Source organism: Schistocerca cancellata, chromosome 10 (assembly GCF_023864275.1).
Source record: "Schistocerca cancellata isolate TAMUIC-IGC-003103 chromosome 10, iqSchCanc2.1, whole genome shotgun sequence".
Lineage (NCBI taxonomy): Eukaryota > Metazoa > Arthropoda > Insecta > Orthoptera > Acrididae > Schistocerca > Schistocerca cancellata.
Window position 1 is genome coordinate 177,369,242 of NC_064635.1, and position 11,758 is coordinate 177,380,999.

Below are 11,758 nucleotides of genomic sequence, written 5' to 3' on the forward strand. Positions count from 1 at the left end.
ATTCTAGAGTTTCAGACACCTGTAAGTATGGTTTGTATGCTGTGCAAAATTAATCGAACAGTCTCTCGTACTCATGAAGGAAAGTGTACCTATAGCAACAAATGCAGCCAATAGTAAGTGAAAAAATGATGAAATTTCACATGTAAAAAAATTATTTTGTTATGTTTTTTAACTTCCGCTGCTACGAGTGTGAATCCTGAATCCTTCCTGGTCATGCTGACAAAGTTTTACGAATTTACTTGTAAAGGTATAGACAGTGGAAATTAAAATGTCCTGTGGTGCCTCTCCTGCTCCAAGTCGGCCCGTTTGACGTCCTACCCCCCTTAAACAGATAACGGTACTACCGCTTACACAACGTGTAAAAGGGCAGTGCATGGACGAAGCTGTCATTTGTACTCAAGTGATTCACGTGAAAAGGTTTCCGACGTGATTATGGCCGCACGAGTGATAGTTGGGGCTAGACGCATGTGACATTCCGTTTTGTAAATCGTTAGAGAATTCAATATTCGGAAAGCCTCTGTGTTAAGCGCGTGCTAATAATACCAAAATTTTAGGCATTACCTCTCACCCCAGACAACGCAGTGGCTGACGGACAGAGATCAGAGGCGTTTTCGTAGAGTTCTCAGTGCAAACAGACAAGCAGTGTTGTGTGATATAACGACAGAAACCAATGTGGGGCGTACGACGAACGTATCCATTACGAGAGTGCGGCGAAATGTGGCGTTAATGGACTAAGAGAGCAGAAGACCGACGCGAGTTCCTTTGCTAACAGCACGACATCGCCTGCAGCGCCTCTGCAGGGCTCGTGACCACATCGGTTGGACCCTAGACCACTGGAAAAGATGGACCAGTAAAGTGATCGCGATTTCAGTTGGTAAGAACTGATGGTAGGGTTCGAGTGTGGCGCAAACACCTCGAGCCCATGCACTCAAGTTGTCAACAAGGCACTGTCCAAGCTGGTGCTGGCTCCGTAATGGTGTGCGCTGTTCGTACAAGGACTGGACTGGGTCGTTTGGTCCAACTGACCCAATCACTGACTGGAAATGGCTATGCTTTTCAATTAGGGGACCGTTTGCAGCCATTCATGGACTTCATGCTCCCAAACGACGATGGAATTTTTGTTGATGACAATGCACCACCGGGACACAATTGTTTGCCATTGATTCGAAGAACATTCTGGACAATTTGGCACCCTTATCGCCCGACAAGAATCCTATCGAACATTTATGGGTCATAATGGAGAGGTCAGTTCGTGCACAATATCCTCCACTGGTAACACTTTCCGAATTATGGACTGCATGGCTCAGTACTTCTGCAAGGCACTTCGGCCACTTGTTGAGTTCAAGCCACGTCGAGCTTCTTGACTACGTGGGACAAAAGGAGATCCGATACGATATTAGGTATCGCATGAATTTTGTCAAATGGTTCAAATGGCTCTGAACACTATGGGACTTAACATCTGAGGTCATCAGTCCCCTAGAACATAGAACTACTTAAACCTAACTAAGGACATCACACACATCCATGCCCGAGGCAGGATTCGAACCTGCGACCGTAGCAGTCGTGCGCTTCCGGACTGAAGCGCCTAGAACCGCTCGGCCACACCGGCCGGCTGAATTTTGTCTCCTCTATATTTTCTCGTTTGTGGAGACAAATTGATTAATAAATACCGCAACGACCGCAAGCGCACATCAGAATCAACCACTTTGTTGCTCAAGTTACATTAAAAGTTGTGATGCCGTTTTAGCATCGTGTGACAGAATTTCTCTCTCGCTCACTTTCATTTCTCGTATATTTCAGCGTTTATTGTTGGCCTTTGTCCTGTAAACCAAACAATGAATTCTGGTCCAATAACGTGCACTGGTTGAACAGTGTAAGTACCCCGTGCCGCTCATTTCAGCGCTATCACATCTGTCAACACGTGAGCTTCTTGCAGTTTTATCTGACTGTTTTATTCAACACAAACTTCTTGCCAGTGGCATACACATGTTGTTGTTGTTGTTGTGGTCTTCAGTCCTGAGACTGGCTTGATGCAACTCGCTATGCTACTCTATCCTGTGCAAGCTTCTTCATCTCCCAGTACCTACTGCAACCTACATCCTTCTGAATCTGCTTAGTGATTCATCTCTTGGTCTCCCTCTACGATTTTTACCCTCCACGCTGCCCTCCAATACCAAATTGGTAATACCTCGATGTCTCAGAACAGGTCCTACCAACCGATCCCTTCTTCTAGTCAAGTTGTGCCACAAGCTCCTCTTCTCCCCAATTCTATCCAATACCTCCACATTAGTTATGTGATCTAACCATCTAATCTTCAGTATTCTTCTGTAGCACCACCTTTCGAAAGCTTCTATTCTCTTCTTGTCTAAACTATTTATCGTCCACCTTTCACTTACATACGTGGCTACACTCCATATAAATACTTTCAGAAATGACTTTCTGACACTTAAATCTACGCTCGATGTTAACAAATTTTTCTTCTTCAGAAACACTTTCCTTGCTATTGCCAGTCTACATTTTATATCCTCTCTACTTCGACCATCATCAGTTATTTTGCTCCCCAAATAGCAAAACTCCTTTACTACTCTAAGTGTCTCATTCCCTAATCTAATTCCCTTAGCATCACCCGACTTAATTCGACTACATTCCATTATCCTCGTTTTGCTTTTGTTGATGTTCATCTTATACCCTCCTTTCAAGACACTGTCCATTCCGTTCAACTGCTCTTCCAAGTCCTTTGCTGTGTCTGACAGAATTACAATGTCATCAGCGAATCTCAAAGATTTTATTTCTTCTCGATGGATTTTAATACTTACTCCGAACTTTTCTTTTGTTTCCTTTATTGCTTGCTCAATATACAGATTCAATAACATTGGGGAGAAGCTACAATCCTGTCTCACTCCCTTCCCAACCACTGCTTCCGTTTCATGTCCCTCGACTCTTATAACTGCCATCTGGTTTCTGTACAAATTGGAAATACCCTTTCGCTCCCTGTATTTTACCCCTGCCACCTTCAGAATTTGAAAGAGAGTATTCCAATCAACATTGTCAAAAGCTTTCTCTAAGTCTACAAATGCTAGAAACCTGGGTTTGCCTTTCCTTAATCTTTCTTCTAAGATAAGTCGTAGGGTCAGTATTGCCTCACGTGTTCCAACATTTCTACGGAATCCAAACTGATCTTCCCCGAGGTCGGCTTCTATCAGTTTTTCCACTTGTCTACAAAGAATTCGCGTTAGTGTTTTGCAGCTGTGACTTGTTAAACTGATAGTTCGGTAATTTTCACATCTGTCAACACCTGCTTTCTTTGGGATTGGAATTATTATATTCTTCCTGATGTCTGAGGGTATTTCGCCTGTCTCATACATCTTCCTCACCAGGTGGTAGAGTTTTGTCAGGAATGGCTCTCCCAAGGCTGTCAGTAGTTCTAATGGAATTTTGTCTACTTCGGGGGCCTTGTTTCGACTCAGGTCTTTCAGTGCTCTGTCAAACTCTTCACGCAGTATCATATCTCCCATTTCATCTTCATCTACATCCTCTTCCATTTCCATAATATTGTCCTCAAGTACATCGCCCTTGTATAGACCCTCTATATACTCCTTGCACCTTTCTGCTTTCCCTTCTTTGCTTAGAACTGGGTTTCCATCAAAGCTCTTGATATTCATGAAAGTGGTTCTCCTTTCTCCACAGGTCTCTTTAATTTTCCTGTACGCAGTATCTGTCTTACCCCTAGTGAGATAAGCCTCTGCATCCTTACATTTGTCCTCTAGCCATCCCTGCTTAGCCATTTTGCACTTCCTGTCGATATCATTTTTGAGACGTTTGTATTCCTTTTTGCCTGCTTCATTTACTGCGTTTTTATATTTTCTCCTTTCATCAATTGAATTCAATATTTCTTCTGTTACCCAAGGGTTTCTACTAGCCCTCGTCTTTTTATCTATTTGATCCTCTGCTGCCTGCACTATTTCATCCCTCAAAGTTACTCATTCTTCTTCTACAGTGATTCTCTCCCCCATTCCTGTCAGTTGTTCCCTTGTGCTCTTCCTGAAACTCTGTACAACCTCTGGTTCTTTCAGTTTATCCAGGTCCCATCTCCTTAAATTCCCACCTTTTTGCAGCTTCTTCAGTTTTAATCTACAGTTCATAACCAATAGATTGTGGTTAGAGTCCACATCTGCCCCTGGAAATATCTTACAATTTAAAACCTGGTTCCTAAATCTCTGTCTTACCATTATATAATCTATCTGATACCTTTTAGTATCTCCAGGGTTCTTCCATGTATACAAACTTCTTTCATGATTCTTAAACCAAGTGTTAGCTATGATTAAGTTATGATCTGCGCAAAATTATACCAGGCGACTTCCTCTTTCATTTCTTAGCCCGAATCCACATTCACCTACTATGTTTCCTTCTCTCCCTTTTCCTACGCTTGAATTCCGGTCACCCATGACTTAAATTTTCGCCTCGCTTCACTACCTGAATAATTTCTTTTATCTCATCATACATTTCATCAATTTCTTCGTCATCTGTAGAGCTAGTTGGCATATAAACTTGTACTACCGTAGTAGGCGTGGGCTTCGTGTCTCTCGTGGCCACAATAATGCGTTCACTATGCTGTTTGTAGTAGCTTACCCGTACTCCTATTTTTTTTATTCATTATTAAACCTACTCCTGCATTACCCCTATTTGATTTTATATTCATAGCCCTGTATTCACCTGACTAAAAGTCTTGTTCCTCCTGCCACCAAACTTCACTAATTGCCACTATATCTAACTTTAACCTATCCATTTCCCTTTTTAAATTTTCTAACCTACCTGTCCGATGAAGGGATCTGACATTCCACGCTCCGATCCGTAGAACGCCAGTTTTCTTTCTCCATATAAATACACATATGTCACATATATGGTGCGAAAAAACAATTTGTCCAAGAGTGTAGTTCACAAAGACAGCAACATACAAAATAATTTGAGTATTGGAAGTTGTCGGCCAGAATGACCGAGCAGTTCTAGGCGATACAGTCTGGAACCGCGCGACTCCTACGGTCGCAGGTTCAAATCCTGCCTCGGGTATGGATGTGTGTGATGTCCTTAGGTTTGTTAGGTTTAAGTAGCTCTAAGTTCTAGGGGACTGATGACCTCAGCAGTTAAGTCCCATAGTGCTCAGAGCCATTTGAACCATTTTTTTATTGGAAGTTCCGGTCACATTTCAATATTTTCGGCGCTTGAGATGTGTCATATGGGCTCTTCACTCAAAATGAAATCTAATTCACAGAAAATGTATACGCAAAAAGGACGTTTGAACTAAAAAAAATCGCGTTGATGAGAACAAGAAAAACTTAAAGCATCACATACACGTATATCTTACTTGGCTGACGTACCATACAGCACTTCTTTAGAAGTGAAAACCACGGCCGTGTTTCATGTTTCGATGTGTCCTAAAAGGTCAAAGTAACAAGTCAAAGTAAATGAAGAATGCGTATTCTCCTGTACAACTGCGACTCCTAGTTCTTATACTAAAATTCCTTCTTCTCTCTGCACTACTCGTTTCGTCGAATTGTTTTTCCGCGCCCTTTATATAGACTTTCGCTTCGTTTGAGTCATACTGACAGAAATTGCTGATAGTCGTTGCGAGAGAAAGTAATGTCGCTGGCACCTCTCTCGCAGTTGTTGTATGCCTTGCGGTTCCAGAGAGAGTGTTTAATGCACGTGGTACCTTAGGCCATATAGAGTGTATCCTTGGTGTATTCAGTCATGTGTCATGATCTTTGACCCAGAAACACCCTGACAAAATTGTTGGCTCACTGCACTGCTGTCGCAACTTATTCGACGCACTGGCCAACACAAATAAAAGGCAGATTGTGATTCATATTTTGAAAGTATTCCAAGTGAACTAAATACGAGAAACACGAAAAAATCGTTTGCAAGTATATTACATGTTATCTCAACCTTAGGGATAGCAGCGGTGTATTAATCCCGTAGTATTTTCATGCAAATGATGAGTCATGCATACACTAAACTTGGTTGAAATTGCTCCTAACTTTCACAATAATTTTTTTCGCATGTAGCAGGTGATACGTTTGCCAAATTTGGTAGAAAGCGCTTCCGAGGTTACGGACATATGTTGATACGTGTATTAACACCCTTCGCTTCACCCCCTCCCCTCTCCACCCTCACACCCATAGGGCTGGGACGTCATTGGCGCTCTCACCAATGAGCTTAGCGAGCCTGAAAACTATAGATTCAATACTAATACCCTTCTTTATTGAATATTTTTACATGTGACGGCTACTCATCCATTTTCACTCCTAGGTGACGGAAATTGCTTCAACATTCCTGAGGTAAGCTTTTCTATCAATCCTTTTTCACATCCACCTCCGCCCCTATGGAAAGTACACTCCTGGAAATGGAAAAAAGAACACATTGACACCGGTGTGTCAGACCCACCATACTTGCTCCGGACACTGCGAGAGGGCTGTACAAGCAATGATCACACGCACGGCACAGCGGACACACCAGGAACCGCGGTGTTGGCCGTCGAATGGCGCTAGCTGCGCAGCATTTGTGCACCGCCGCCGTCAGTGTCAGCCAGTTTGCCGTGGCGTACGGAGCTCCATCACAGTCTTTAACACTGGTAGCATGCCGCGACAGCGTGGACGTGAACCGTGTGTGCAGTTGACGGACTCTGAGCAAGGGCGTATAGTGGGCATGCGGGAGGCCGGGTGGACGTACCGCCGAATTGCTCAACACATGGGGCGTGAGGTCTCCACAGTACATCGATGTTGTCGCCAGTGGTCGGCGGAAGGTGCACGTGCCCGTTGACCTGGGACCGGACCGCAGCGACGCACGGATGCACGCCAAGACCGTAGGATCCTACGCAGTGCCGTAGGGGACCGCACCGCCACTTCCCAGCAAATTAGGGACACTGTTGCTCCTGGGGTATCGGCGAGGACCATTCGCAACCGTCTCCATGAAGCTGGGCTACGGTCCCGCACACCGTTAGGCCGTCTTCCGCTCACGCCCCAACATCGTGCAGCCCGCCTCCAGTGGTGTCGCGACAGGCGTGAATGGAGGGACGAATGGAGACGTGTCGTCTTCAGCGATGAGAGTCGCTTCTGCCTTGATGCCAATGATGGTCGTATGCGTGTTTGGCGCCGTGCAGGTGAGCGCCACAATCAGGACTGCATACGACCGAGGCACACAGGGCCAACACCCGGCATCATGGTGTGGGGAGCGATCTCCTACACTGGCCGTACACCACTGGTGATCGTCGAGGGGACACTGAATAGTGCACGGTACATCCAAACCGTCATCGAACCCATCGTTCTACCATTCCTAGACCGGCAAGGGAACTTGCTGTTCCAACAGGACAATGCACGTCCGCATGTATCCCGTGCCACCCAACGTGCTCTAGAAGGTGTACGTCAACTACCCTGGCCAGCAAGATCTCCGGATCTGTCCCCCATTGAGCATGTTTGGGACTGGATGAAGCGTCGTCTCACGCGGTCTGCACGTCCAGCACGAACGCTGGTCCAACTGAGGCGCCAGGTGGAAATGGCATGGCAAGCCGTTCCACAGGACTACATCCAGCATCTCTACGATCGTCTCCATGGGAGAATAGCAGCCTGCATTGCTGCGAAAGGTGGATATACACTGTACTAGTGCCGACATTGTGCATGCTCTGTTGCCTGTGTCTATGTGCCTGTGGCTCTGTCAGTGTGATCATGTGATGTATCTGACCCCAGGAATGTGTCAATAAAGTTTCCCCTTCCTGGGACAATGAATTCACGGTGTTCTTATTTCAATTTCCAGGAGTGTAGGTCGTTCGTCCTCCCACTTTGCTTCTTTTCAGATAGTAAATGATATGTGTACCAATGTGAGACGTATATACATACCCAAAATGATTTTTTTAAATGTACAGTTCTGTTTCTTTGGGCCGGTGTAAGACTCATTTACAAAGCTTTGTAACCTCCCTAACTGTGCTTAATTTCTGTTACTAGCTTGATCATAATCGTAGTGATTCAGCTAAAGGCCAAAGGTAATTACGCCTGGGGTCACAGTCAGGACAGGAAGCTACGCAATGCCAATGCCCGTTTTAGCAAGAGCACATGGGAAGGTGTTGCAAGGCGAATTGATAAAACACATTAGGCAGGTGGAGGAATCATCTACATCTACATCTACATCTAAATGACTACTCTGCTATTCACAATTACGTGCCTGGCAGAGGGTTCATCGAACCACCTTTTTTTAAGCTACTTATCTAACATTTCAATGTCGAAGAGCGCGCGGGAAAAACGAAGACTTTCCGTGCGAGCCCTGATTTCTCTTAATTTATTATGACGATTATTTCTCCCTATGCAGGTTGACGCTAACAAAATATTTTCATACTCTGAGGAGAAAGCTGGTGATTGAAATTTCACAATTTGTTTTAATGACAGCCACCGCAATTCGCGTATCATGTCCATGGCACTATCTTCCCCATTACACGATAACACAAAACGAGCTGCCCTTCTATGAACGTTTTCGATGTCCTCCGCCAATCGTACGTGATGGCGGGATCCACATCGGACAGCAGAATTCCAAAAGATGGCAGTCAAGCGTGGTTTAAGCAGTATCTTTAGCAGAACTGTTAACGTTTTCTAAGTGATCTGAAAGTAAATCGCAGTCTTTTCTTTGCTTTCTGCACAACATTATTCATGTGCTCGTTCCAGTTTAACTTATTCGTAACTGTAAACCGTAAGTGTTTAGTTGACTTGACAGCTTTTCGATTAGTGTGATTTATCGCGTAACCTAAATTTAGCGGATTGTTTTTAGTACTCATGTTGCCGACTTCACACTTAGAGTCAATTGCCACTTTTTGCTCCATACGTATGTCTTGTCTAAGTCATTTTGCAATTGGTTTTTATCATCCGATGCCTTTATAAGACGGTAAATGACGGCATCAGTTACAAACAATATGAGTGGGCTGCTCAGATTGTCTTCTAAATCGTTTACGTAGTTCAAGAACATCAGAGGGACTGTAACATATCCTTCGGTAACGCCAGATGTTACTTCTGTTTTACTCAGTGACTTCCCGTCAATTATTACGAACCGTGTCCTTTCTGACCGGAAACCACGAATCCCATCACACGACTGACACGATACTGCATAGGTACGTAATTTGGTCAGAAGTTGCTTATAAGGAATGGCGTGCAAAGCCTTCTGGAAATCTAAAAATAAGGAATGAATTTGACAGCTCCTGTCGATAGCACTCACTACTTCGTGAGAATAAACAGCTTGTTGTATTTTACAAGAACATTTTCTGATTCCGTGTTGGCTTTTTGTCAAGAAATCATTTGCTTCGCGGTAATTCATTAGGTTGGGCCACAATGTATGTCCAGAATCCTACTGCAAAACGACGTTATTGATTTGGGCCTATAATTCAGCAGATTAATCCTATTTCCTTTCTTGGGTGTGGTGTGACTTGTGAAACTTTCAGTTTAGACATGGATCTTTTGACGAGCGTGTTAAGTATGGGTTGCAGGTTCGAATCCTGCCTCGGGCATGGATGGGTCTGATGTCCTTAGGTTAGTTAGGTTTAAGTAGTTCTAAGTTATAGGGGACTGATGATCTCAGATAATAAGTCCCTTAGTGCTCAGAGCCATTTGAACCATTTTGCTAAGTATGGAGCTGTTGTATCAGCATACTTTGCAAGGAACCTAACAGGTACAGAACCTTGACCAGAGGCCTTGCCTATATTAAGTGGTTTAAGCTGCTTGGCTACACCTAGGATATATACTTAGGTTACTCATGTTTGCAGTTGTTCTCGATGCGAATTCTGGAAAATCTACTTCGAGAAATCTCCAAGTTGAGTTTTGCATGGTCGATATTTTCAGTATCCATGTTGGTTTGGTATGAAGAAGTTCATTCCTTTCGAGATCCTTCATTAAGTTTGAGTCCAGAACATATTCAAGGATTTTAGAACGGACGACACCACTGAGTTAGTCGCTAGTTTTATGGATCACTTCTGTCGCCTTTCTTGTAGACGAGGGTGACCTATGACATTTTCCAATCTCTTGACACAGCTTTTTATTCGAGGGATCGACAGCATATTATGGCTAAAAAGTGAGCTATCCCAGCTGTAATTTCTGTATAAAGTCTGACATAAATTCTATTGGATCGAAGAGCCTCGTTTAATTTTAGCGACTTTTGGTGTTTCTAAACTCCAAAGCTGCTTCGCCAAAACTTCGGACTCTCTTCTTGCGCTACTAAAGATGGCCGCAAAACCTTAACAAAGTGGGAACATTGGATTACTGGGTGCCGCTGGATATCGGTACTGGCACCATTTGCTGCTGAACTGTTAGTAATGGCTGTTCTCTTCTATTTTCAGGCTGAAGCACCCATCCTGAACGATGGCTGGATTCTGGAAGATTGCTGGACAGCTGCTCTTGAACGAGATGGTGAACCAAATGGCAGAAAGTATGTTAGAAAGGATGGACCCTAAGCAGGCCAGGATGTGCAAACTGCTCTGGAGACTTAGAGGTGCAGTCGGCAGGATAAGTCTTACTGGGGGACAAATCAACAGATTGGTGCAAGAGTTGACCCTTTTCTTGAATAACGAAAAGGGTAACTTGGGGCAAAGTCTGGAGATGATTGTCGAGTCTTTGGAGGTGGCGAGGGATGCTTTTGAGGAGTATGAAGAGATTCAGGAATTGATTGATGACATCAAGAGAGAGTGGAAATATTACCAAACTGGAACGTATGAGTTCTGAAAGTTTAAGTCTTTGTATTGATTTTAATGAAAATGTTTACTCGTTCCATAGTCCACTAATTCATTTACCATCTGTATTAATGGAACCCGAATATAAATAAAAAAATACAAGGAACTAATACAAGACTCTTTTCTGGCATACAGCTCTTGTATATGATAGTAAAGCATAAACTGCATCAACAGTTCAATTTCAAAACATTACAAATAGCGAAGGACAGACGGCGCTGACAACACGGTTCTGGTGAGCTGAAGAGAGTTGTGCCGACCAAAAAATGCTACATCAAGTACTACGTGGGTTGCCCAGAAAGTAATGCACTACATTTTTTAGCTTCCACAATTCTTTATTGAACATAATGATAATCCCACATACGAAAAAATGGTGTTTTATCTACACACCCTATTTTTCCACATAATCTCCATCCCATTCTATGGCATTCCTCCAGCGTGAAACAAGGGCATGTATGTCCTATCGGTACCAATACCTGTGGCGAAGCCAGTGCTTCACTGTGTGAATCACCTCCTAACCGACCTCAAAATGACTTCCACGAATGGCATCCTTTACTGGCCCAAACAAGAGGAAGTCAGCGGAGGCTAGGTCAGGTCTGTCAGGTGAGACAGCTGTGGGTGGACTCCCCGACCGCCGCAATTCGTCGAACTCCGCCGAAGTGCCTTCTGATAACCTCACCCCCTGTTGCCAGCGACCAACTGTATCTCTGTAGACAGCAGATGCGCCATAGACTTTGCACAAGCGTTTGTGAATATTCCCAACAGTTTCGTTCTCTGCAGTGAGAAATTCAATGAAGGCACGTTGCTTGTAATGTACATTACCTACAGACGGCATTTTGAAACTGTCTTGCAGCTACGCTGTCTGTCGGAAGTGACGGAAACTTGACGCGCTCATTAAGGATACTTCGAATAATACACTACTGGCCATTAAAATTGCTACACCAAGAAGAAATGTAGATGATGAACGGGTATTCATTGGACAAATATAATACAATAGAACTGATATGT

At 43.9% G+C, this 11,758-nt stretch overlaps 1 long non-coding RNA gene across 1 annotated transcript in view; it reads left to right on the forward strand.

Moving 5' to 3' along the window:
• LOC126106463 (uncharacterized) overlaps positions 1 to 10,942 on the forward strand; it is a 73,525-nt gene extending 62,583 nt beyond the window's left edge. Inside the window, exon 3 of the long non-coding RNA XR_007523352.1 lies at positions 10,364 to 10,942. This is a non-coding gene — a long non-coding RNA (uncharacterized LOC126106463). The remainder of the gene's footprint in view (positions 1 to 10,363) is intronic.
• The last annotated feature ends 816 nt before the right edge of the window (positions 10,943 to 11,758 follow it).